Genomic DNA, 23,963 nt, shown 5'->3' with positions numbered 1-23,963 from the left:
GTGCAAGTTATGTACACTGAAAACCTCAAGACATTACTGAGAGAAAGCAAGGAAGTATAGTTATACCATGTTCAAGGATTAGAAGAATCAATATTGTTAAGATGTCAATTCTCCCCAAATTGATATACGAGTTCAATGCAATTTCAATCAAAATCCTAGCAGGCACTTTGTAGAAACTGACAAGTTGGTTTTAGAATATACATGGAAATGCAAAGGACTTAGAATATGTAAAGCAATTTTGAAGAAGAACATTTGAGTTAACCACCTGATTTCAAGACTTGTTATAAATCTACAACCATCAAGAGAAAGTGGCATTGGCGTAAAGGTAGGTATATAGATCAATCGAACAGACTAGAGGGTTCAGAAATAGTCTAACACACATATGGCCCATTGGTTTTTCACAAAATAGCCAAGTCAACAATGGTGCTGAAACAGTTGGTTATCCATATATAAGAAAATGAATCTTGACCTTTATCTCATACTATATATAAAAATTACCACTGAATAGATTACCCATAGATCTAAAATTAAGAGTTAAAGCTATAAAACTTTTAGAAGACAGCACAGGGAAAAAAAAATCTGTGTTGGGGAAAGATTTCTTAAATAAGACACAAGAAACATAAATTACAAAGGAAAACATTAATAAATTGGACTTCACTAATATTAATAACTTTTGTTCTTCAAGACACTTAAAAAATGAAAAGCCAAACAACAGAATTACAGAAAACATTTGCAAATCACATATCTCATAAAAGACTGTATCCAGAACATATAAAGAAACCTTACTACTCAACATTCATAAAACAAACTCAGAGAGAAATGGGTAAAATATTTGAATGGATACCACACCAAAGAAGACATATGATTGGCCACTAAGCACATAAAAAGTGTCATCAGAAAAAAATGAGAATTAAAACTGCAATAAATTACCACCACAAACATATTACAATGGCTAAAAATTTTAAAGGCACATAAGACCAAACATTGGCAAAGATGTGGAGCAACTGGCACTCATTTGTGCTGGTGAGAATGTAAAATGGTACATCCATTTTGGAAAATGGATGGCAATTTTTTATAAAGTTAAACGTATACCTGACTTATACTCAGTGCTTTTACTCCCAGGCATTTTAACCAAGAGAAATGAAAACACATGTCTGCTCAAAGACTTATGTACAAATCCTCAAAATAACTTCAATCATAATAGCCCAAAACTGGAACTAACCTAAATGTCCATCAACCGGTGAAAAGACAAATATATGGTAGAATATACATACAATAGGAAACTATTTAGCAACAAAAGGGAATTAACTATTTTATTGTATTCATATTTTTATTTTAAGGCTAGTCAGTTGAAGCAGTGGAAGTGGAGAAGGAACAAAGAGGTCTCTAACTGGCTGTGACAGGTAATCGTAAACACTGCTGCACTGAGACCAGCCAGGAACGAGCTCTTGATAATAGCAACAACATGGATGAATTTCAAAAGCATTATGCAAAGTGAAAAAAAAGTAGACATAAACTTTACAATACTGCATACTTCCATGTGTGAGAAATTCTAGAAAAAGCAAAATTATGGAAATATAAAACAGATCATTGATTTCCAGGGGCCAGAGGTGGAGGGAGGGGATTAAGGGGCATGAGGAAACTTTTTAAGGAAATTAAAATGTTCAATATCTTTACTATGGTGGTGGTTACACAAGTGTGTGTGTGTGTGTGTGTGTGTGTGAGTGTGTGTGTATATAAAACAAAGCTCATCAAATCGAATTGGATTTTTTAAATTGGTGAACTCCTATTGTATATAAATTTTACCTAAATAAAACTGACCTTGCCCAAAAATGAATCATATGGCATGCCCAGTTCACAGATGAGGAAACAGAGGCTTACTAAAGGTAAGGAACATACCTAAGTCACAGACAAGCAGGCAGCAGACCCAGGATTCACGCCCAGGTGTCTGTCTGAATTCACGGCGCATCTTCTTTCTCCTACATCTTGCTTCCTTCCCCACTCTTCATTCTATAAATTATTATTAAAGGATCATGTTAAAAGAACCTAAAACCCAGCATGATAAGACATGTCATGAAGATCCCTGGCCCAAGAATGTATGGTAGCCTTCCCCCATCTAATTCTCACCCTGAAGCTGTGCCCTCACCTGGGTTCTCTCAGAGGCTATTGGCCTGCTCAGGGCATGCGTGTCCTGCCTCTGGGATGTGTGTGTTTCTCCAAGGCCTGCCCTTGCCCTGGAATCTCCCAGGCCTGCTCTGCCCCTACTGCTTCACCCTCTACCTTCTCTTCAAGTCCAGGTCTTTGCTTTCATTATCTCCAGACTCAAATTCACTGCATCTCATTTTCAGCATCTACACTTTGTACTTACCAGCTCTGTATGATTTTGTGTTTATTTATCTTGTTCCTTGCCCCTCATGGGCCTTGCCTCCTACAGGCCTGTGGAGCTGCTAACTAGGCCAGAAGCTTCATGGTGTGCTGCTTAGTGACTCTGTGTGCCTGTTCTGTCTCACATTGTGCCCAGGGTTCCAGATACAGAATGAGTAAGACGAGGTCCCCAAGTGGGCTTGAGGCACAGCGGGGGAGACAGGCCTATGAAGAGGAAATTGCCCACAGGGTGACACGGCGATAGCAATATGGGCAGGGTCTAGGCCATCACGGGGGACAGAACTCTCTCCTGGGGTGGCTGGGAGCATGATGGAGAGCCATGTGGAGAGCAGGGCAGTCTTCACAGGCAGGTGCCCCCTCTGCTGGGTCTGAAGGATGGAAAGGAGCTGTAAAACCTCCTGGCATTGTATGTGTGAGGATACTAAAGTATGAAGAGCACATGTGACTGGGAAGACAAGTTTGGTACTGCCGAGTATGGAGTGCAAAGGGCAGGACCTGGGGTCTAGGAGGTAGTGGGGGCCTGCCAAGAGAGGGCTGTTGTCCCAAGAATAAGAGCAAGCCAGCTGGGAGGCAGGTGTGTGTTATCGAAAGAGGCTGACTTTGACCCAAGTACACGAAGCAAAATGATGAAAGGAGCATTTACTGGCCTCTGACTCTGTGTTACACTCTGTTGTAATCACTCAATGTGTGTTAGGTCACTTGATCCTCACAACCCTATCAGGTAGTAAGTACTGTTATTATGCCTGCTGTAGAGGCATAGGGAATGGGCCTAGAGAGGGAAAGTAATATGCCCACTATATGTTTTTAGGATATGTACCCAGGAAGTCTGGCTCAGGAGCCCAACTTTAATCACTTTGTTACTCTTATCCCAGAAATCCTGGAAGGATTTCAGTTTAAAATGGTTCCAAATCACACTAGGTCTATCAGAAGGAGCACAGGGTAGGTAAAAATCGAAACTAAGGAAGATAAACCACACTGAAAACACAAGGAAGAGTATTCCTCCCAGAAAAATAGCACAGCATTTGCAGACATCTTAGTGTCTAGAACAGAGGGTTATTATTTGCATAAAATTATAATGTATAGACATAATGAAGTAGGAAGCCGTTTATGACCCTTTAAGGTGATGACGCCTTCTGATCTGGGCTGTGGGCATGTTTGGTGGGACATGGCATCTCCCTGAGTCACAGCTGCTTGTTCTGCTGAAGGAGACCCCAGCACTCTCCCCCTCATCTGATCCCAGGTGTGCTGGGACAGAGGGGACCTCTCAAGACCCAACACCCAGCGGGATAAAACATAGGCACAGAACACACTTGGGTCATGCCACCACACCATTCCTTTTGACCACTGGCATCTTGAAAGTCGTAACTAACATCCTGTTGCTCAAAGAACAAAGTCCAAATACCTTTGTTTGGCCTTTGAGGCCACCTGCGGCCACCTTTGCTGATTGATCTGTCACCACTCTCCCCCACACCTCTTCTCCAGCCCTCGTGACCCACCATCCTTTCTATACCAACAGTCTGACCTGCGTCTCCTAGGTCTGGGTCTTCGTTCCCAGCATTGCCTGCTGCCCCTGCCTCACCTCCCTGCCAGCGGTCCTGCCAAACACACTCTGACCCATCCTTCTGGCCGCGAGTCAAGGACACCCTGGCCATGCCCCTGAGAAGCAACCTCTTCCGGGGTGCTTATTGTTTCCTTGCATCATTCCTTGCCCCCTTCCCACTGAAGAGGGTCAGGACCAGGTCGGGCACAGACTTGACTTGCCACAGGGATCAGGACTGGGCCTGACATAGACCAGCAGTACTCTTTAAATATTCATAGGCCAACTACAGCGTTTACTTATTTTTTTTATTGCTTCCAATTCCTGAGAATCTCAGGTCCCAGAAATCTCAAATGAGAATCTGTCATATCTTGAAAAGTCTCACAGAAAAGGACATATCACTGCTTCTCTCCATCCCTTGGTTTAGAGTCTAAGAGCTCATTGTGGGGAAATTCTTCCTGATACTTAATTTAGTTCCTCCAGCCACGCTGTAAGCTGACTCTGTTAGCACCTCTGCACTTTGGACAACAGCTGGCCCATATTGGGCAGAAGGGTTCTTGGTAGATCTTAGAACTCTTGCTAAAGCATGCTCTGCAGTCCCACAGGGTAATGTGATGTCCCCTGAACACACCCGCATAAAGTGGGATCCGTCATTAGAGCGTGACTAGCCCACACACATTTTTGTCCTGTTTCTATCAAATCAAGGCCTGGTCTTTATTTGAAGTTTCTATTAAATCAACTTTTTCCACTCTTGCTTAAATAATCTTAGCTCTCCCAGGGATTATTTCTGGCCTTGTCCACTATTTTCAGGCTGAAATGGAAAATGATACTCTTGTAAGGGTGTCTCTCCTGAGGGGGACTGTGCCCCGGGCAAGTTCATTCTGAATTTGGTGAGGTCAAATAACAATGGAATGTTAGGGATAAAAGGGTTTATACCAAGCTTTATTCTCAGGTTGGCAGGTCAAGTGCTGGAATCACGTCTGCCTCTGGCAAGTCTGCAATCGGTATATGGCTTCCCCTCTGCATCCGGGCAGAGCTCTGTGTATAGTAGCACAGACAATAATGGCTCATTGCCAACAGGTGTGGAAGCATTAGCCTATCAGTAGGCCAATTACAGCATCAAGTAGTTTAGGGTCAGGTGAGGATTTTGGTCATAGGATCTTTCATTTTCCCTACAAAGGGTCTAAGAGAATCTTCTAAATATATTGAATCCTGTGTGTGTGGTATGTGATGTGTGTGTATCAGAGAGAGAGAGACTGAGAGATTATGGAGCTTTTACTCTAAAGATTAGGTTACAGCATTAAAAAACCCAACCAATCTAAAGTTTAATGAACATACGGTAAACATTTGAAAACCCACTTAAGTATTTGGAATAGCTCGTCTAACAGCTGGGCCCTCTGTCATCTCAGCTCCAGGAAACTGATCAAAGACCACAAATTAGCCCTTTATGTGGTCACCTCAGTCTAGCCTCAGAACAACAGATGTTGAAAGAAAGCAGTATCTCCCATGGAGTTCGAGCTTGGCATTTTTTACCTTTTAGAGTTATTTGAAGATCTTAGGTTTGACGATTTTGGCTCAAACCCAGAGATTCTTCACTGCCTGAATCAATCCTTAAAGAGTGGTGGGATTTGGTTTTGCATTTGTGTGTTAGGTAAAATTTCAATCACTGTCTCCATTTTACACACATGTGTATGCACGCATGCACACACACACACATTTACACTCACATCCATGATAGTGCACACCCAACTGGTGAGTGTGTCCAGGATGAGGCTTGCCTGCTATTTTTCCAAGAGCTGCTTTGAACCAACCCTCCCGGATCTTAGAAGAATAAACCCAGTTTTACATTTTGTCCAGCAGATGGCACTGTGCACCACACTCTGCAGGGCCATCTTAAGAGCGACTTTGAGGGACAGTACCAATTCCCTAACAGGAGGGTTTTCCCCCCAAAGCCTGAAGTTAGAGCGAGTTTCCACTCTGACACACTCTTATCTGCAATCTTACAGACATTATTCATTCACCACAAGCTGTGGAATGGATTACACAATGTCTAAAAACTGCTTCCTACCAATGTATTCATTCATTGAGCCACCTTAGAATGAGTGACACCTATGAGCCAGGTGGAGCTAAATCCTATAATTACTACATTTGCAAAGGTGGAAATGGAGGTTCAATGATTAAGATGCCAGGGCCAGTGACATGCTGGAGATGTGGTGAGCAAGACAGATGATTAAATGATGTACAGAACTTACCAATTAAGAAGTTAGACAATAAAATCCCACAAATAACTATCATGGAGTTTGTCATCAGTAGGCGCTCAGGAGAAAGAGAAAGCAGACTCTTTCAGAGCGTGGGTCTAAGTCTTCCTAGGGAGATTTCAGGTGAGCAAAACCTGAATGATTCTACACAGGTGGCTCCAACTTGAAGCGCACCTTGGAATCACCTGGGGAGCTTTATACTGGCACCCAGGTCCACTCCTGGGCCTGCTGATTTAACGTCACGGGTGGGGTAAGGGCACTGGGTAGCGGGGAGGTAGTACCTCCCAGGTGATCTTAATATGCAGCCAGATGTTTGAGAACCATTAACTCTAAGTATCTAAGCAGGAAATCATGCCTCTTGGTATGGAATTACCCTACAGCTGAATGAGAAGTGCTCTGAGATATTCAGAAGACCAAAAAGGTGTCAGGACAGAGATGGTAGCAGCAGTTACCTGAACTGGTTGAGCTGGGCAGCAGAGCTCACACCGCAAGACAGAAAATGCCTCACACTGCCAGTCTTCTAGGCTGGGAAATCATCTTACTTCTCAGAAGAGCAGGGGAAATCTTGGCATTTCCTTCTTCTACCCTGTCTTGCCAGTGGGTTTCAGCCCCAGGCAATTTCACTCTTGATTCAGTGAGACTGAAAAATGGAATGTTCTTGGGGTCAAAGGGTTTATACCCAGCTTCATTCTCATGGTGGCAGGTCAATCGCTAGAATCCCATCCGCCCCAGAGCAAGTCTTCATGCAGCAGGCCAGTCTGTTTCTGGGCCTCTCCGTCCGCACAACCGTCTCTCTCTGTCCTAGGCACTGCCACCACTCCAGCCCATGTTCTCATGCAGCTGGGCAGCCCAGAGTACTGGGCAGAGCTCTTTACATAGAGTCAGTAATAACGTATTGCCTACACGTGTGTAGTGAGTAAGCCAACCAGGGTCAGGTGAGAATCCTGGCCACAGGAACTTTCATTTTTCTCTATATACCCCCATGTGGGTACATTTAAGTGCACTGCATGGAAGCAGAGAGCTGTCCTGCCATCTCTGTTTTAGGGAAGGGAGCACCCCTTTTGCTCCCCAGGTGACCACCTGCGCTGCTTCTCCCACACTCCAACCTCTTCTGACCTTGTGCCTGAAGACCCTGCCTTCCAGCTTCTGCTCTGGAATTCATCAAGAGTCTTTAAGGGAAAGGGGATCTCAGAACAAGATTCTGGGACCAGAGAGTGGGCACAGCTGAGCTCTCCAAGCATGGTGGATTCCAGCCTTGGCTGCTGGCCCCTATTTTCTTCTCCCTTGGGACATGTGGGTAGCACCCTCACTGGTGCCCAACAAGATGTTTGGCTGCCCTGGGAAGCAGGTCCTTGTTTCTCTTTCATACAAGGTGGAGATTGTCTGTCCCTCATCTGAAATGCTGACCAGGGGCAGCTCACCACACCCACCTATCTCAGATTCATGCTGCAGGGCAGATCTTTGCTCTCAGACACTGAAATGCTCAAGGAAGCAAGTCCCAAGACCTAGGTGAGGAAAGATGTGCTAAGAGAACACTCTCTAATGAGATCTCTGTGGTATTTGTCCTGGGCCCCAAATGCCACAGTTCTCTTCTTTCTCCTTACTTTTAATCATGGAATACTCAAAACATACACAAAAGTAGAAAGAACAGTAAAGTGAAATCCCATGGACCCCATCACCCAATTTCAACAGGTTGCCAAGTCTTATGTCATCTCTCCTACATCTTTGGGAAGCAGGGATAGAGAATTTAAAGCAAGTTTCAGACAACATGTCATTGTATCCATAAATATATCAGAGGGATATTTTTGATAGGATTTTTTAACATGCTCACCATGCTTTTACCATCTAATACCATATTAGTTCATATTTGTATCTCCCAGGTGTCTTGAAGTTCAGTGCTCTTACACTGACATTAGGTTGTTATATGATATAGGCAGTTATCTTACTGATTTTCCCATTGAACCTACTTTAGCTCCCCAGTCCTTGTTGGGCAAGGAGCAGGGAGTTGGTTTGGAACATTTCTTTTTAATATTGACCTGAGAGGTTTAGTGGGAGAAGCTTGGGACTTGGACTAAGACTCAAACCTTGATCTGTTCCTCCATGACTTAGTGGAAACCTGAATGAAGCTTCCCTTCCCAATCTCTCTTAGGGATGGCAATCTTGTTATAAGCCCTAAAATCCACCAAGGTTGTCTGTGATTTATTCATCAAAAGCAAATAAACATTATTACCCAAATCTCCAGCAGTATTTCCCTATTAAAAAAAAATATTAGTCGAGCTCAGTTCTCTGGTGTGAAGTCAATTGAATCACCTAGGTAATCCTTAAGAAATGCAGTCAATGTTTAACGGCCTTGTTCTTAGAAGGGAATTGTCCCCCTACTCAGTTAAACCATTCTCAAAGTTTAGAATCTTAAAACAAAAGCAAAATTCACTGTTCTTCCCTCCCTTACTCATTAGAAGATGGTCGTTAGCTCTTGGTTAGTTTTAATTATTTTCCCTGGAAGCTTTTCCCTTAGAAAGGAAGGGAAGGCAAAAATCAAATAGTATATTAATGGGAATTGATCAGAGACAGGCCACTGATGTGTAATTTATCTCTGGGCAGAAAGGGGTATTGCATTACTTCATAATTTATAAGGTTGACTCTTTGCTGATATAAAGCCCATGAGATGAAGGTAATAATTTCTTAGCTACATTTTAGAGGAGTATGCTAGCTTCCTATTGCTACTAAAATAAATTACCACAAACTTACTGGTTTAAAACAACACAAATGTATTGTCTTAAAGTTCAGGAGATCAAAGTCTAAAATAAGCCTTACAGGACTAAAATCAAGATGTTGGCAGCACTGGTGGCCTCAAAACTCCAGTGGAGGGGGAACTTGTTCCTTGCGTCTTCTAGCTCGAGAGGCAGCCCACGCTCCTTGGCTCATGGCCCCTACCTCATACCACCTACATCTCCTACTACCTGCTCTCATTTCCTGCCTTGTGATTCTATTGGCCACCCCCAGATAATCCAGAATAATCTCCCCATTTCAAATCTTTAAACACATCTGCAAAGTCTCTCTTGCTACATATAGTAACATTCACAGGTTCAGGGATTAGGATTCAACATCTTCAGAGGGGAGGAGGAGAGAGCCCTTAGAAATCCAGGCCTCACAAATCACCTCAGAAGTGTCTGCTTTTTAAAGTCTTCCTGGGGGAGGTCAGTCAACAGCCATGCACACCATGCTCTGGGAAATCCAGAGCTGGTCATTTGCTCTGGATTTAACACATATTCTTTCTCCCTGTGAATGTAAATTCCTCAAACCTGTCAGCATCTATCCATAACAGCTGTTTGGATCTCATCACCAAGCAGCACCAGTTTCAGGCCTCCATTGTTTATGTGAGGCTGTGCATATGCTCACTCACTTTGCCATCGCCCGTCAATCTGGGCGGGCTCTGAAGGCTTTGACCAGGCCTAGGCCTGAGGAGTCAGGCGACAGCTGCTGCCTGTCTCTTAGGATACTGGCTCCAGGGGCCTGATCTTCTACATACCAAATCCAGTACCCTGCTGGTGAGACCCCAGGGAGGGGCCCAGAGATAACCAGGAGAGGAAGGAAGGTGGAGCTGAGCACAGTCTTCTAGCTGTTCTTACCAAGGCTCCAGGTGTGTGAGCAAGCTGCCTCGGGCCGTCCAGACCAGACCAGACCAGGGGCCAGTGCAGTGCCACCAAATGACCCAGTCCATACCATTGGGAGCGGAACAGTCACCCTGTCAAATCCTCCATGAATTCCTGACCCACAGAATTGTGAGGCAGAAGAAAAGTGTCATAGTGTTAAGCCTCTATGTTTTAGGGTAGTCTGTTACATAGCAAGAGCTAACTGGAAGAGAATTTGGTGACCACTAAGCACTATGCACAAGTTGCTTTATATATATATATATAAGGCCTAAGGGTAGAAATTTAAGAAGTGTCCATCCGCAAATCCCAATCCATAGTGTCACCAAGTAGTATTGATTTGGACCTTCCCTCTCTACATAGTGATAAACTGATGAGCTGACTCATCTCTGGAGTACGGATGATGGGAACGGGGAGTCACAGAGGTGTTTGGGGTGACAAATGGAATAAGAAGAGTTTTGTGATCTAAGAAAGCCTATTCCAACATTGTAGGTAGTAGTATTAGTTACAGTAACAGCATTGCAGGAGAAATTAAATGGAGAACAGCCATTCTCTGCTTGTTTAATATTGTCTCCAAGTGTGGGTGTTGATAACAGGCTTTAAGTAATTTGATTTTGCATCATAACTCATTTTCAGCATTTAAAAGGAAGAAAAGAACAAGGGAAATAAAAACACTTTTTATTCCTTCCAGAGAGTTCGGGATTTAATGTGTTACTTGTCAATAGATTATGTAACTGCAGATTATGTAATTTGTGGACACAGTGCATTCTCTTCCTGTCCTGAGCTGACCTTCCTCCCTCTTGCCTTCTCTGATTCACATGCAGGTTTATGGGTCCCCTCCCACTACAGTGGAATAAAAATGTATTTTTGTAGACTCTGAGCCTGTGACTACTTATTTAATTGCCCTTCAGAAAGTTTGATCGAGCCTCAGAAATGATTAAAGAGCTGGGGTGGAATAAGTCTGCCTCTCTAGTGAAGACAGACCACGTAATCAAGGAGTGAACTTGAGCCCAGAAAATAGCCCGCACATGCAATGCTACAAAGCTGCCTTTGAAGACATTTTAAGTTTAGTCTGTCCATGGTGAGGTCTGCAACAGATTAGTAGATGGGAGTCAAAGGCTGTCAGGAATCAGACCCGAGCAGCCTCTGAGGGGGACCTGAAGCCTTTGGTCACATGCTACAGAAGTCTGCTCTAATGCAACTGAGACAGGATATGCAAATGCATGTGTTTCTCCCGTGTAAAGTAAGATTCCAGAGCTGAATGTCCAATTTTGAATTTTAAAAACTGGTTTGGAATTCTCCATATGTTTTTAGCCATATGAAAGGCTTTGCTCATCAACTAGCCTGCTGTAACTGAAAACAGATAAAACATGTGGGTTCAAAAACAATACAAGTCAGACCTGTCATTGCTTGGCTTCCCTATGGGATTATTCCAGGATGTCAGAGATCTTGTAGCCTGGGGCATTAGCTTTCTTCATGTGCTCTTTACCTTTTAACTGTGGGAGTCCCTGTAAATATAGGTAACAGGGCTCTTCTGAGGTCAGGGTGTCATCTTCAAGGACCTGACCCCTTGTTTTGAAAAGAACCAGCTGTGTTCTGGGCCAGATATTGAAGCCAGAGACCAAAGTTCCAATCCAGTCCCATGCCCTAGGAATGTGAAATTGCCAATAACATGTTCCCTGGCTCTCATCTCTGTTTAGGCTGAGAAAGGAATAAAAGTGTTCCTTTCTCCCAACAAAGGTGAAATTTCTCAAGACCAAATTCACTGATAACCAGTGATTACACCCCTGAAATAGCCAAGCTATGGGACATGGGAAGCAACAGTGAAATGCTCCAGAGGAAGACAGAGGCATTAACCTACAAATCAGCACTAAACCAGCAGAAGAGGGCAGAAGGCATGGAGAGGATTCGCAACTAGGGACCAGCCACAAGCCTGGGGAGTCAGAATCGCACAAAGATCAAAGGGGAGGAAGTTGGGACAGGCACGCTTGGCTTTGCCATTTGTCCTCTAACCTAAATTAGAATTTCCTCGTGGGGAGAATGCAGATATCGACAACTTCAAGCAGTTGCTTATGATTGCCTGTTGCAAGCATGGTGATAGCAAAGCAGGAGAAGGGAGTGGGGTGGGAAGTATGGTGAAGCAGGAGCTGCTGCAACATAGGAAACAAGTGGGGCTGAAGTTGGTCAATACAAGTCATTCCCAGCTTGGAGGCGAGGGAGGAGCTTCTGCATAAAGCTTAGGACCTCAATCAGGATTGCTTTAGGATCCCAGGAAGGGTGGTGGGAGCAGTCCTGCCTCTCTGCAGCATCATTAACCTTTTCGGCTGTGCACCAGGCAGGCAGGGCTTGGGACCCCAGGCCCTACTTGGGCCAAAACCCACTCTAGGTTTTGCATATCTTCTGTTTTTAAGAAAAGATTATACAAATACAGTAACTCTGAATTCCAGGTTATGCTGCTTGCTCAGTCTTCATGTCCCCATCTAGCCATATTTCACCCTTTAAGACCAATCAGATTTTATGAAAGTTGGACTTTTAATAAAGATTTAGAAAAAGGATTGTGACAGATCATTATTTCCTAGTTCTTTTCGCAGCTGTTGTTCCAAGTCACCAGTCCCCAAAATAAACTTGCTTTTTTGCTTTGAACCAAAAATTACTCTTGACAGATAGATGATGTACAAATGGTGACCTTTCTGGATTTTCAGAATTCTTGGCCACATAACTTATTAGCTCACAGGTGCTGCATACATTTATAAAATAGATGTCAAAAAGGCCAAAAAAGAAAATGCCAAAGAAAATTCTGTTCATCAGTGTGGTATCTCTGAAGCCATTCTCTCCATTAGCCAACCACATATCACAGTGTGTGTGTGTGTGTGTGTGTGTGTGTGTGTGTGTAACTTCAGGAGCTTCTTAGGACTTCAAAACATGTTGTGAATTTTATATTTCAGCCTCAGACTTCACAATAGCCCTGCATGTTAGGACAAACAATAAACAACTTGGCCTCACTTTTATTTTTATAAAGTCTAGGTCATTCAGGAAGACAAAGCACAAATAATAATAAATCTTATCTTTATAGTGACTTTTTCCAAAGGTTTGCATCTGCTCACTCTTGAGGTAATCACGGCAGCCTTCTGACGTAACAGAATTAGGCATGGACACTGACGCTGATGCTGACGCTGTGGAAGTAAGAGCTGTCGAGGCTCTGAGAGATGTTCACAGGCTGATAGTGACAGAGAAGGGTGGGATCCTGAAAACAGGGTCTCCTTTTCCTATCTCTTACTAATAAATGTTTCAAAATAATTATTTTTGCTTTTATTTAAAAAAATACTTATGAAAAAAATAGACAATAGAGAAAATTGAAAAACAAAAATCACCCTAAGTTCTACCACCCAAAAACTATTATTTTTAACATCATTATATTGTTTTCCAGGTCAAAAGGGAAATTTTTGATGCAGAAAATGAATGACTTCTTTAAACCTATATCGTAATGGACACCTGCCCTTAACAATCTTGCATTAATTAAACTGCCACACAGATCCCAGTTTGCATTTGGGGAGACAGGTGGCTGCCCACACAGCATGAGCTGAGCAGCACCGAAAGTGAGCCATCTGTGCCCACTCCCTTCTAGGGCCATTATTAAATCACTTGCTAGGCTAAGTGATCGTGTCTCCAAAAGGCGGATCCCTGCTGACAGCAGCTGGGTCTCATGGGAGAAGTGACCCGTCATCCCCCGTCAACAGAGATGGTCCCCAGATGGACGCTCAGAATGAGGCTCTAAGGGAAAGGATGCAGGACAAGTAACTTGTTAAAACTTGTGTTAGGAGTCTTTTCAAGACTCTAACAGTGGGTGGGTGGTCTCTCCGGCAGATGCAGGAAGAATGGAAAGGCTCAGTGCCCTGCTGCCATCACTGTCACCGCAGCCACCACCATGCAAGGGGCGGACTGCCCGCCAAAGACAGTGACACCTTCCCCACCGTGCCCACTCCTCTCTGTGGCTGACGCCCGCCCCCTGAGAAGTGGGGTCTGCTTTCCCTCAGCTTGAATCTGAGCACCCGCAGGCCACTGGAGGTGGGGGAAGTGATGCTATGTGACTTGGGAGGCCACATTGTAAGAAGGTTACATCTTCCACCAGGTGCTCCCACTGTCTCTCCCCCTCCTTTCCCCCATCCGTGCAGTATTCACCTGCAACCCACCCACCATGCGGTGAAGAAGCCCAGACCAGTCCGTGTGGAGAGAACACATGCAGAGGCACCAAGGCCCTCAGCCAGCAGCCACCACCACACACGTGCCTCCAACAGCCTTCAGAAGATCCCAGCCCCCGGTTTTCAAGGCTTTCTGCAGAGGCCCAGACACTGTGGAACAGACACAGGCAGGCCATCCTCACTCTGCCCGACTGAATTCCTGACACACAGAATCTATAAGCATGATAGATGGCTGTTTTCTGCTGCTGAGTTTAGGGGGTAATTGTGATGCAACCCTGGTACTGGACCATGTGCACCCGAGGACACCTGAATGAAGAATGTTGTCTAACCAAGAAAAGCACACGTTCCCTTTGTAAAGACATATCAGTAGCCCTATTTAATGGAAAGGCTCAGTGCCCTGCTGCCTATTTAAAGTGACTGTCATTATAAACCCTACAATCTAAGAGCCAAGAGAAACACCCTGCCCAAGTTCACCTTCGCTGTCTTTATTTGACTACTTCTCCACTTCACCCCTTCCCCAGGTTAGGAATGTTCTAGCAAAGTTCACCCAGGGACCACATGGGGGCTCCAAACTATTACTATAGAATCCACTCTTCATTTCTCTTCTGGTATCTCATGCGTGGGGAGAATGGTAGGGTTTGTAGGAATGAGACACGTAGGTTTTATGAGGGTTAGCATGTCGGAGCTTAAGGCCTACAGAGTTTTGACACATACTCCCAAGAATGTGTGCTGGCTGTCATGCCTAATTTACTTAACCTGGCAAAACATAGCTCATATCTAAGATTTTAAAAATCCAAATCAAACAGAGAGTGAGGAGTAGACAGCCTCCTGTCCCCTCTCCCCACACCCAGCAGTGAGCACAATTAGCGTGGGGTAGCACAGTGCTGGCACAAACCCCAGGACCAGACCCCTGGCTTTGAATTCCAGCTTTGCTGGGGGACTAGCTATGTGACTTTGACCCCAGTTCCGTCCCGTGTAAAATGGGGAGGACTTAGCCTATCGGTTTGTTGTGCAAGACACACAAATGAATGTCTTAGAGCGCTTAGAGCAGCGCCTGAGTGTACAGTCTCACTACGGACAGCCGTTAGGATCACGGCTGCCGCCACTCCTATCCTCTTCAGCCTCACTAACAGTGTCGTCTATAGCCTTGATGGGCTCCGGAAATGGGAACTGCTGGAAGGGACCTAGAATTAGGAAGACTCCCAGACAGAGGGCAGCACACGTGGGCAGAGGAGCCGCCGCGGGATGTAAGGAACACCCTCAGCCTCAGCCTCAGCCTCACTGGAGACCCCTCAAGGGTGGCTGAGCCCTCGATGCCTCTGCCAGGTATTTCAGATCACATTTCCTAGCATATTGTGGAGTAAGTAGGTCAAATATGGCTCAAATGTTGATTTAAGAAAGAAAAGAAGCAAAATCGGGCCCAATCCTGACAAGATCTGAGAAGAAAACATGTCTTCCTGTGCTTTTCATCATTCGTGCCTCATCCCTGAAATTCCATGAGGCCATCCTAAATATGCGTTTCTAGTTCCTCCTGCTCCTGTTCCCGTGAGCACTGGAGGTGAGGGCTGCAGACGTGAGCACTCGGTAAATGGTACTGAATGAGCATGAGCCTGTGAGCGCTTTCCACCACAGGCAATAGCAAGGGAGGGACAGGCTTCCTTTTGGTCTTCTTGATGTAAGAGATCTCCAGAGGCAGCCAGCCTGGGCGGCTGAGAGGTTAGTGATCTGCTCTCAGTGGAGCATGGTGCATCACCCAGAAATTTTCTTTTTGTACCAGTTTGCATGCTTTTGGCTGCAACCAACAGAAAACCTGAATAACAGTACTTTGAAGAAGAAGGAAAATTGATTATCTCACCTAACGAAAAGCACGGGGAGGGAGACCCAGGATTATTAGCTCTGAAACTTACATGGCATCAAGACTCAGGAGCTTTTACATCAAGGAAAACTTCTCCAGAGGGTAAACCACCCGCCGCCAGTTTGATCTTACGTCTCACTGGCCAGACTTGTGTCACACCACCATGCCTACCCCAGCTGCTGTGAAAGGTGTGGAATTACCATGGTTGTCTTAGACTAATCAGCATTCACCTGAAGACTAGTCCAGAGAGCTAGTAGGCCTGGGGACAGGCAAGGAAGGTAGCTGCAGTTAAGTAACTGATCACTTCCCTTTCTTATTCCAAATGTTCTCTTTAGTGACAGATTCAATTAAATAAGATGCTAGTCTATAGGATTAAGTGATGAGGATGGAGAAACGAAACAAAAATAATGAGACATAAAATGAGCCTGAAACACCAAGTATCATGACATCTTCTGGGCTTCTAAGGAGAGGCCACGATGTGGATTTAGTAGCCAATGCAAAGAGGTTTTGCCAGAAGTTACAAGTGATGAGCTGTGGGCCAAATGAGGCCCATGGATCTTCTGTTTGGGCCTTTTGTTTGTTTGTATGTTTGTTTGTTTTTCAGTTGGTCAGTTGCCAACCTTGAAAAATTGGGATACTTGATATAGTTTGAAAGTATTTCTGGCTTCCCTTAAAAAAATATCAGAGGATACAGCAACACTGGACTGTGCTTCCCTCAAAAGCACAAGTGTGCTATCCAGTTCTCCACGTGGCTCACCAGCCCACACTCACCTGCATTGCCCGATGGCCTTCAAGTGCATGACCCCAGAGTTAGTTTATAGGGTTCCTAGGATAGAAGACAACCAGTTCCTCAGGATAACTTGGGTGTCCCATTCCTAAGCCTGAACCTCACCAGGTGACCACTGTGGGTCACACAGTGAACATCCCCACATGACCTTCATTGTAGACCCCTTGAGGACTCTCATAGAATCATTTCTTATTAAGAAACAATCTTTCTACACAAATCAGGGAGCAAAGATGGAGAGAGGGGCATGGAAGTCTTCTACCACTTGGGGATAACTTTCTCCAAGACAAAGTTTCTCCAAGAGAAAGTTTCCAAAGGTGTTTCCCATTTGAAGAGGGCTGGATTTAGGGCAGAAGAAGAATCTGTCCCAGTAGTTGCGAGATTAAAGAGAATAGGAACAGGTTTGGGGTGAAGACTAGATTTGCAGAATGACTCTCACTCTGAGAACATTTTATAATCTGTCACTATTTTGAACCTCTGATGCTTCACTGTATAGTTAAAGAGGTCCTGGATTTAAAGAGATGTTTTCTGCCTTCTAATTCAGCCTTTCATGACAGCCATGTTTTCTTGTCCAGAAACATCCACTGACTCCAGCAAGGGATTTAGAAATTTAGACAAGAATTTTTCAGTCATGTTACTTTAAATCTAAGTTCTTTCTCCAGAATCAGGTGAAGAGGTCCCTGAACAGCTGTGCACACAGGTGGGGATTATCTGATTTCCTGTCCATCTACACCCACACACTGCAGCTCTCCAGAAAGGCTAGATAATGACAGTGACTCAGGAAGCCAAGAATGTGAATTATGTGACATGCAGCCCAGATCTAGCCTGTGTAGAGTTATTGTTCAACCCATCACAGCAAGTCTGGAAATAAGTGAAATCTTGCTTTATAAAAGGGATTTTTGCAACACATTTGTGTTTGTGAAATAACATCCCTTCAGTTTGTTAAAGAGAGATATGGAGAGACAGAGATTAGATCCAACCAGCTAAGTTGCTTTTGACTCCCAGAAACATGTACACCAGCAGACACTATATTCCCACTTACCCATCAATCTTTACCTACCTGGTCCCCATCAAAATGGGAAAGGCCTACAGTGGAAAAGAAATAGGAAACCAATTTACCAAGATGTTCACTAATGCAGGTGGAAACCCATGATCACATTAGATGCTTCATTGAGCTCTTTGACTGCAGAGAAGTGAACACAGCCATACCCTCAGTGTGGCAAGTCGGGATAGCTGCGGTCCATCTAGACCCTGAGCGGGGGTGGGGGGCCAGCAGACCTGACGTGCTCCTGGGAGCCAGCGGTTCAATGACAGGAAAGAGCGGAGGAACTTAAAGAAGATCTGAGGTTGGTATGGCCTGACTCATTTTGATAAGATTTTGCCAGAGTGGAGATGCTTGATGAAGAGGGAAAAGGCCCTCAGTGTGGTGAGAGGGCAGAGTGATGAGGAGCCGGGGCTCTGGAGGGAGACAGGCTGGCTTTGGAGCTTGGCTTTGCCCTGTGTGATCTTGGGCCACCTACTTTATTGCTCTTTGCCTCAATTTCCCTATCTGTGGAGTGAGCAAGATAATAACTCCTTAAAGGTGTAACAAAGGACTGCAATGAAGACAAAATGGGATTGTATGGGAAAGTCTGGAGCTAGTGCTCAGAGAGTGTTAGTTTATTCCTAGCCCAGACTCCTCATCCCTGAAATGCACTTGAGTGGACACAAAAATATGACTGCAATTATCATGTAAAACATAAAATCAATCCCTGATTACCGTCAGTAGAAACAAGAAGTCAAATGGGAGAACATCTCTGACATATCTTAACAAGGCATAAAATGCTACACAAAGTTCAGAGTCCACTGAAGTAGCTTCAGAGGAGCCTGGTGCTTTTCAGCAGAGGGGAAAAAATCAAAGCAGACAGTGCTTATTACATTCCTACCATGTGCCTGTCACTACAGGGCAAAAGAGGTAATAACAATTACACAGCACATTTTGCCTACCAAAACTGCCTACAAATCACCTTTATTCCATACAGTCCTTCAAGCTAGATGTTATCTCCACTTTAAAAATAAGGAAATTGAGTCACAGAGAGGTTAAGCAACTCTCTTACAGAGGTTACACAGTCAATCAACGGGCTGAGCTGGGACTGGAACATGGGTCTGTCTGATGACAGTGGTGAAGATTATAGTATTTACTGAGGGCTTTCCACATGCCAGGCAATGTGCTGACCTCTGCCCTCACTGTTTCATGTACTCATCCCTCCACTGCTGTAGGGCAGGTACCAGGGACTATTTTTATGCCCATTTTGCAGGTGGGAAAGATTAAAGAATGAGCCAAAAATCTGACTGTCGCATTGTAAGAGTCACGCATCCACCCCAGGGCAGGGTGATTCCAAGCATTTACCTGTCACCATACTACATCCTTTATCTTAACATCAGCTAGAGACACAACCAGGCACAACATGACACTGTAATTATGAGGGCCTTCAATTTGTGTGGCCAGCCTGACTTGGCCCTTTGTGCAGAAGAGATTTTGATTTCTTCCTCTCCACTAAAAATGATCATTAGCAAACATTCTCTCCTACAAAAATATGTTCACCCTTCCTCCAAAGGAGACTGTTCTCAGTCTCTCATGACGACCTAATGAACTCAAGGTCGAAGGAAACCTTGTCCCTAAGAACATGCAGCTAAAAGAAGAACAAGAGGCATTGAATTAGCTTGGATTTTGAAGAACTTTACCAAGAGAACACTCAAATGATTTTACTTGAACTAATTACGAGACCTACAAGCAGTCTGAGTGCTTCAAGCCTCTAACTGGTGCCAGTAAGTCTCTGACTCATGAGTCTTGCCAGTGGGATTCTCTTCGGAACAGCATCACCTTACGTGAATCATGACCCTCCAATCACACAACTTTGTACCAGAGAAAAAAGTGAAAGGAAATTGTCAAAAGCCAGGGTTTGCACCCCCTCCCCAACCCTTTTCCTTAGCAGTCCCTAACCTTTGTTTTTTAACAAATCAAAACACTTTTTAACTCTGTGAAGGGTGGGTAGAAAGGTATGATTGTCCTCTAGACTTGTGCTGATACAATAGTCACAAACCATGGTGACAGGTAAGTGGCTATTTAAATATAAACTAGTTAGAATTAAGTAAAATTTAAAGTTCAGCCTGTCAGTCACACTGGCCACATTTTAAATGTTCCATGCCACCTATGGCTAGTGGCTATCAATCTGGATAGCACTGATCTAAAGCATTTCCATCATCACAGAAAGTTCTATTGGACAGTACTGATCTACAAGCTCCAACCTGAGGAGTCCGAAAGGCCTAGGTCACCTCCTATGGTGGCTGTTGTAGTTTGGGTTTTCCCAGAAACAGAGTTGGAGGCAAAAGTTCAAAGTGAATAGTTTATTTGAAAATTTACACAGAGAAGGGCAGGCAGCTAATAACCATCTTAAACCTGTGGTGAAACTGAAGATGGTGTAGAATAACATGTCTCAGAATTATGCCATCCAAACCAAGGGAAATGGGGTATTTGTACACCACTCCTGTGGGCTTCTTCCCAACTTGTGAGTGTCCTAGCACTTCTGGACTACCTGCAGGTAGGCAGAGATCAGAGCATAGGCTGAGGTGTGGGGAGAAGCCCTTGGGTTCAGAGGCAGAGACTGGCAGTGGAAGTTGGCCAGAGCACCCCCAAAAGTATGAGAGATGTGTACACTGTGCAACACTGATGTCTACACAGATGCTTAAACATCACCTTCCTCTTAGAACTTTGCCTAGAACATTATGTCCATGATCTTGATTTTGTGTCACTCTGTAAAAAGTGGTCCAGTCTCTGTGACAGGAAATGCTGAGGGATGCCAAGGGAGAAAGAAGAGAAAGGAATAAACTTATGCTTAGACAGACTGATTCTGCATGGTCTAAAAGACCAATTGAAGGGATAAATGAAGAGATGTTGTATACCACCCTTGGGGTGCTGGATTCTAGATGTTGTGTTTATACCAATGGGGTTACAAGCCTGATCAAACACTGAGGTGATCTGGGTTTCCACTCATGTGCTGATGTATCCCAGAGATCAAGTGCTCAAGCTCTCCACCCATCACTAAGAGCAGGGAATCTGGAAGTAGAGGCACTCCCCTTGTTTTGGGTTTAATTGTGTCCCCCCAGTGAAGATCATGCACGTATACAGATCGGCTATTCCTACTTTCCTATCTCATAATCCCCACAGTCTGACTCCTACCTCCTCAGATCTCCACCCAAATAAACTATTTACATTTAAATCCTTGTTTCAGGCTCTGCTTCTAGGGGAGCCCAAATTAAGACAGCAGAAGCAAAAATATAAAAACAAGGACCAGCATAGTTTGAAATGAGGGCATTGGACTATGGAGACACTGGAGACCAGTTTGTTTCACTGGTGTGCTATGGTGCCCAGCAGGTTACTGAGTCTGGAGTGGTTGCCAGTTGTCAGATCACAGAGGCCACCACGTACCAAGTGAAGAACTTGGCTCCATCTTACAGGCAGTGGGGAGTCATTGAGAAGTCAAAAGAGTCAGAGAAGAACTGTGAAGGGAAGTGACCTGTTCAGAGTTGCTTCTAAAAAGATTGTTCTGACAGCTACTTGGAGAGCTAATGGGAGAGGGCAGGACTGGGAGCATCAGGATACATTACGAGGCCACTGCATTAGTCCATGAGTGGTAAGAAGAACCTGAACTAGCAAGGTGGCTGTGAAGATGGGAATCAGCATATTTTAGAGGTGAAGCTCATCTAGGGTGACTATTTCATCTGTTTTCCTGATGCTTCCCCAATGTTATTTTTCCCCACTGGAAGTCTCATGTCCTAGGAAGTTCCTCAGTCCCAGAGAAACTGGGATAATTGGTGTCTTAGGCCATCCAGGCTGCTCTAACACCACAGCCTGGGTGGCCTATAAACAACAGAAATTTATTGCTTGCACTCAAGATCAGGGTGCCAACATGATTTGGTGAGGGCCCTCTCTGGCTCTTTGCAGACTTAATCTATCCTCACACAGCACAAGGCACTGTGGGGTCTTTTCCAAAGGAGCAACTGCTCCCATTCATCAGGGTTCCACTCTTACAACCTAGAGCACCTTCCAAAGGCGCCTTCTCCAAATACCATCACATTTGCATTAGGATTTCAAAATATGGATTTTGGGGTAACACAAATATTCAGACTATAGCAGTTGGTCACCCTAAATTCAGCATACTTGACTGCATTGTCATGGGGGTTAAGAAAGAGGGAGGGATCAAGAATGAATGACCTAAAAAAAAAGTGAATGGGTGACCTACTATTTTGGATTAGGGTAATTGTGGAGGCTGCCATTACCTGTGTAAAGGATCATAAAAGAAGCTGGTTTCGAAATTAAGATGCTGCAGCTGGTTTGGGATGGATGGATGAAATGGGAGGTGTTTTTGGGACTTATAGGTAGATATGAACAGCAGCATTTGGGACACATCAGGTAGTAGAGAAAACTGAGAGTAGTTGAGATCAGCTTGGGAAAGTGATAGTTTGATCTACTGGGATCAGGAATCCTTCTTGGTGAACAGTTTGTTTTCCTTTTATCAAAATCACATATTTCTCTGGAATACTGATCTTAAAAGTTGTGATCATTGCCTGAAATAGTTTTGAGGGCTACTCTAGCACTCAGAAAGCAGTAGCCCATGAATGTTTAGGATTTGTTCATCGATGCAGCTATTCGTCCCCTGGCAAGGGATGGGGATCTGAGCACAGGGAAAGTTTGATGGCAACTCCCAGTAAAGTTACAAATATAAGTCTCCCTGCACGGTAGAGCCCTCCCTGGGTGTCAGAGGTGGTGTACCCACCACCAGAGTGTAGAATGGAAATAGACACCTGGAAGGTGGGAGGAAGGCTCCAAAAGCAGGGAGGACTTGGAGAAAATGAATGAAAAGTATTCAGCACCAAGCTTGGCAGGCATGTCATGGGCCTCCGCACTTGAGTCCTCCTTCATTGATTTGCCCAAGACAGATTCTGGAGGCTCTGGTTAACACCCTCCCCACGGCCCCATTTTCCTCATTGCATTTTCTCTATAGCAACTGCTGACATTTTGTAACAACTCTGACAGTCTTTGTTTGGTTTTCAGCAGACCCACAAGCCAGTCAGGGTAATATTCACAATCTTCGTTGTTAATATAATTGATCACTTTCTACTTGACACTTTTCTAAACACTTTACACTTACTAACTTGCTTGAGCCTTACAGTAACTGATCATATGAGGGCTTTCATTACTACCTTCATCTTTACAAATGAGGAAACTGAAGCACAGAGAGATTAGATAACTTGCCAGAGTCATTTAGCTGGTAAGATGCAGAGACAGTGCATGTCCACCATGAATGACATCACTGAACAGGGAAGCGGGAAGAGATGTGCCAGCAAGAGCCAGCTACAGGACCCTTGCTCCCCTCCCACCCCTTCCTGGCCTGCCATCCTGGAGAGCAGCCTCTGCTCCCTCACAAAAGACAGGGCTCTGCTGTCACTGAGCACCACTCCCTACCTTCCCTGCCTCTAGCCGATACCCAGGGTCCCCTGCCTTCTTCAGCCTCTGTTCAAGAACTTCCTGAGCTCCTTCTTCATCCCATATTTTAAACTAATGAATGAATAGATCAATCCTTTACTCTTCTCCTTCAGAAAGCATAGCCCTTTTTAGAGAGTTATGGGCTACGCTGAATCCTAAACTGTATCGGAATCAGGGGACCTGGATGTGATGTACAGCATTGTCATTTTCTGTTTCTGGTTGTTTCACTATGGATTTCTGGTTTCCCACATCTAAAAACTGAGGTGTTAACTTGATCCTTGATTTTCAAAGCAGGCAAAAGGGTATCAGAATCATAGAGTGAAGGGGTCAGGACTCCTTCCAACTGTGTGGTCCAAGCTATTCTTGATCACCTTTATCAAAGTGTATCTGTCCTATGTCACCTCCCTCCAGGGCTTTGCCTTCCAGATAACAGAAAGCAAACCTGTCAGACACTACCTCCGCCCACTGAGATTCCAAGTGTGACCTCCCCGCCCCACCCCCTAGTTCAAATCATTTCAGTAGAAGGCCTCTCCCACTGATAGAAATGTGTCTCATCCCAGTAGAGAGCTAGGTAGAAAACAAAGATTATGAATTACTCACTGTTCCAGATGATCTTATCGATGGTAGTGCTTACGTTCCATGAGATGATGATTTCTATAAAATGCTAGTGTGAATCGCTTAAGCCACCTCCCTATGAGGAAAAGATAATTAGCCTTAAAAACTGTGGAAGGGGTAGAGGAGTTTGGGAGGAGATATGCCAGGAGATCAT

At 44.5% G+C, this 23,963-nt stretch overlaps 1 long non-coding RNA gene across 1 annotated transcript in view; it reads right to left on the bottom strand.

The window, feature by feature from the left end:
• The window catches only part of LOC118967848 (uncharacterized), a 108,230-nt gene that overhangs the window by 21,109 nt on the left and 63,158 nt on the right, over positions 1 to 23,963 (bottom strand). Inside the window, exons 6-7 of the long non-coding RNA XR_012128339.1 lie at positions 23,795 to 23,885; positions 1,900 to 2,010 (exon numbers count right to left, since the gene is read on the bottom strand). This is a non-coding gene — a long non-coding RNA (uncharacterized lncRNA). The remainder of the gene's footprint in view (positions 1 to 1,899; positions 2,011 to 23,794; positions 23,886 to 23,963) is intronic.

The sequence above is a fragment of the Manis javanica genome, chromosome 2 (genome assembly GCF_040802235.1).
Source record: "Manis javanica isolate MJ-LG chromosome 2, MJ_LKY, whole genome shotgun sequence".
In the NCBI taxonomy this organism is placed as follows: Eukaryota; Metazoa; Chordata; class Mammalia; order Pholidota; family Manidae; genus Manis; species Manis javanica.
This window is presented reverse-complemented; position numbering and strand designations above follow the sequence as displayed.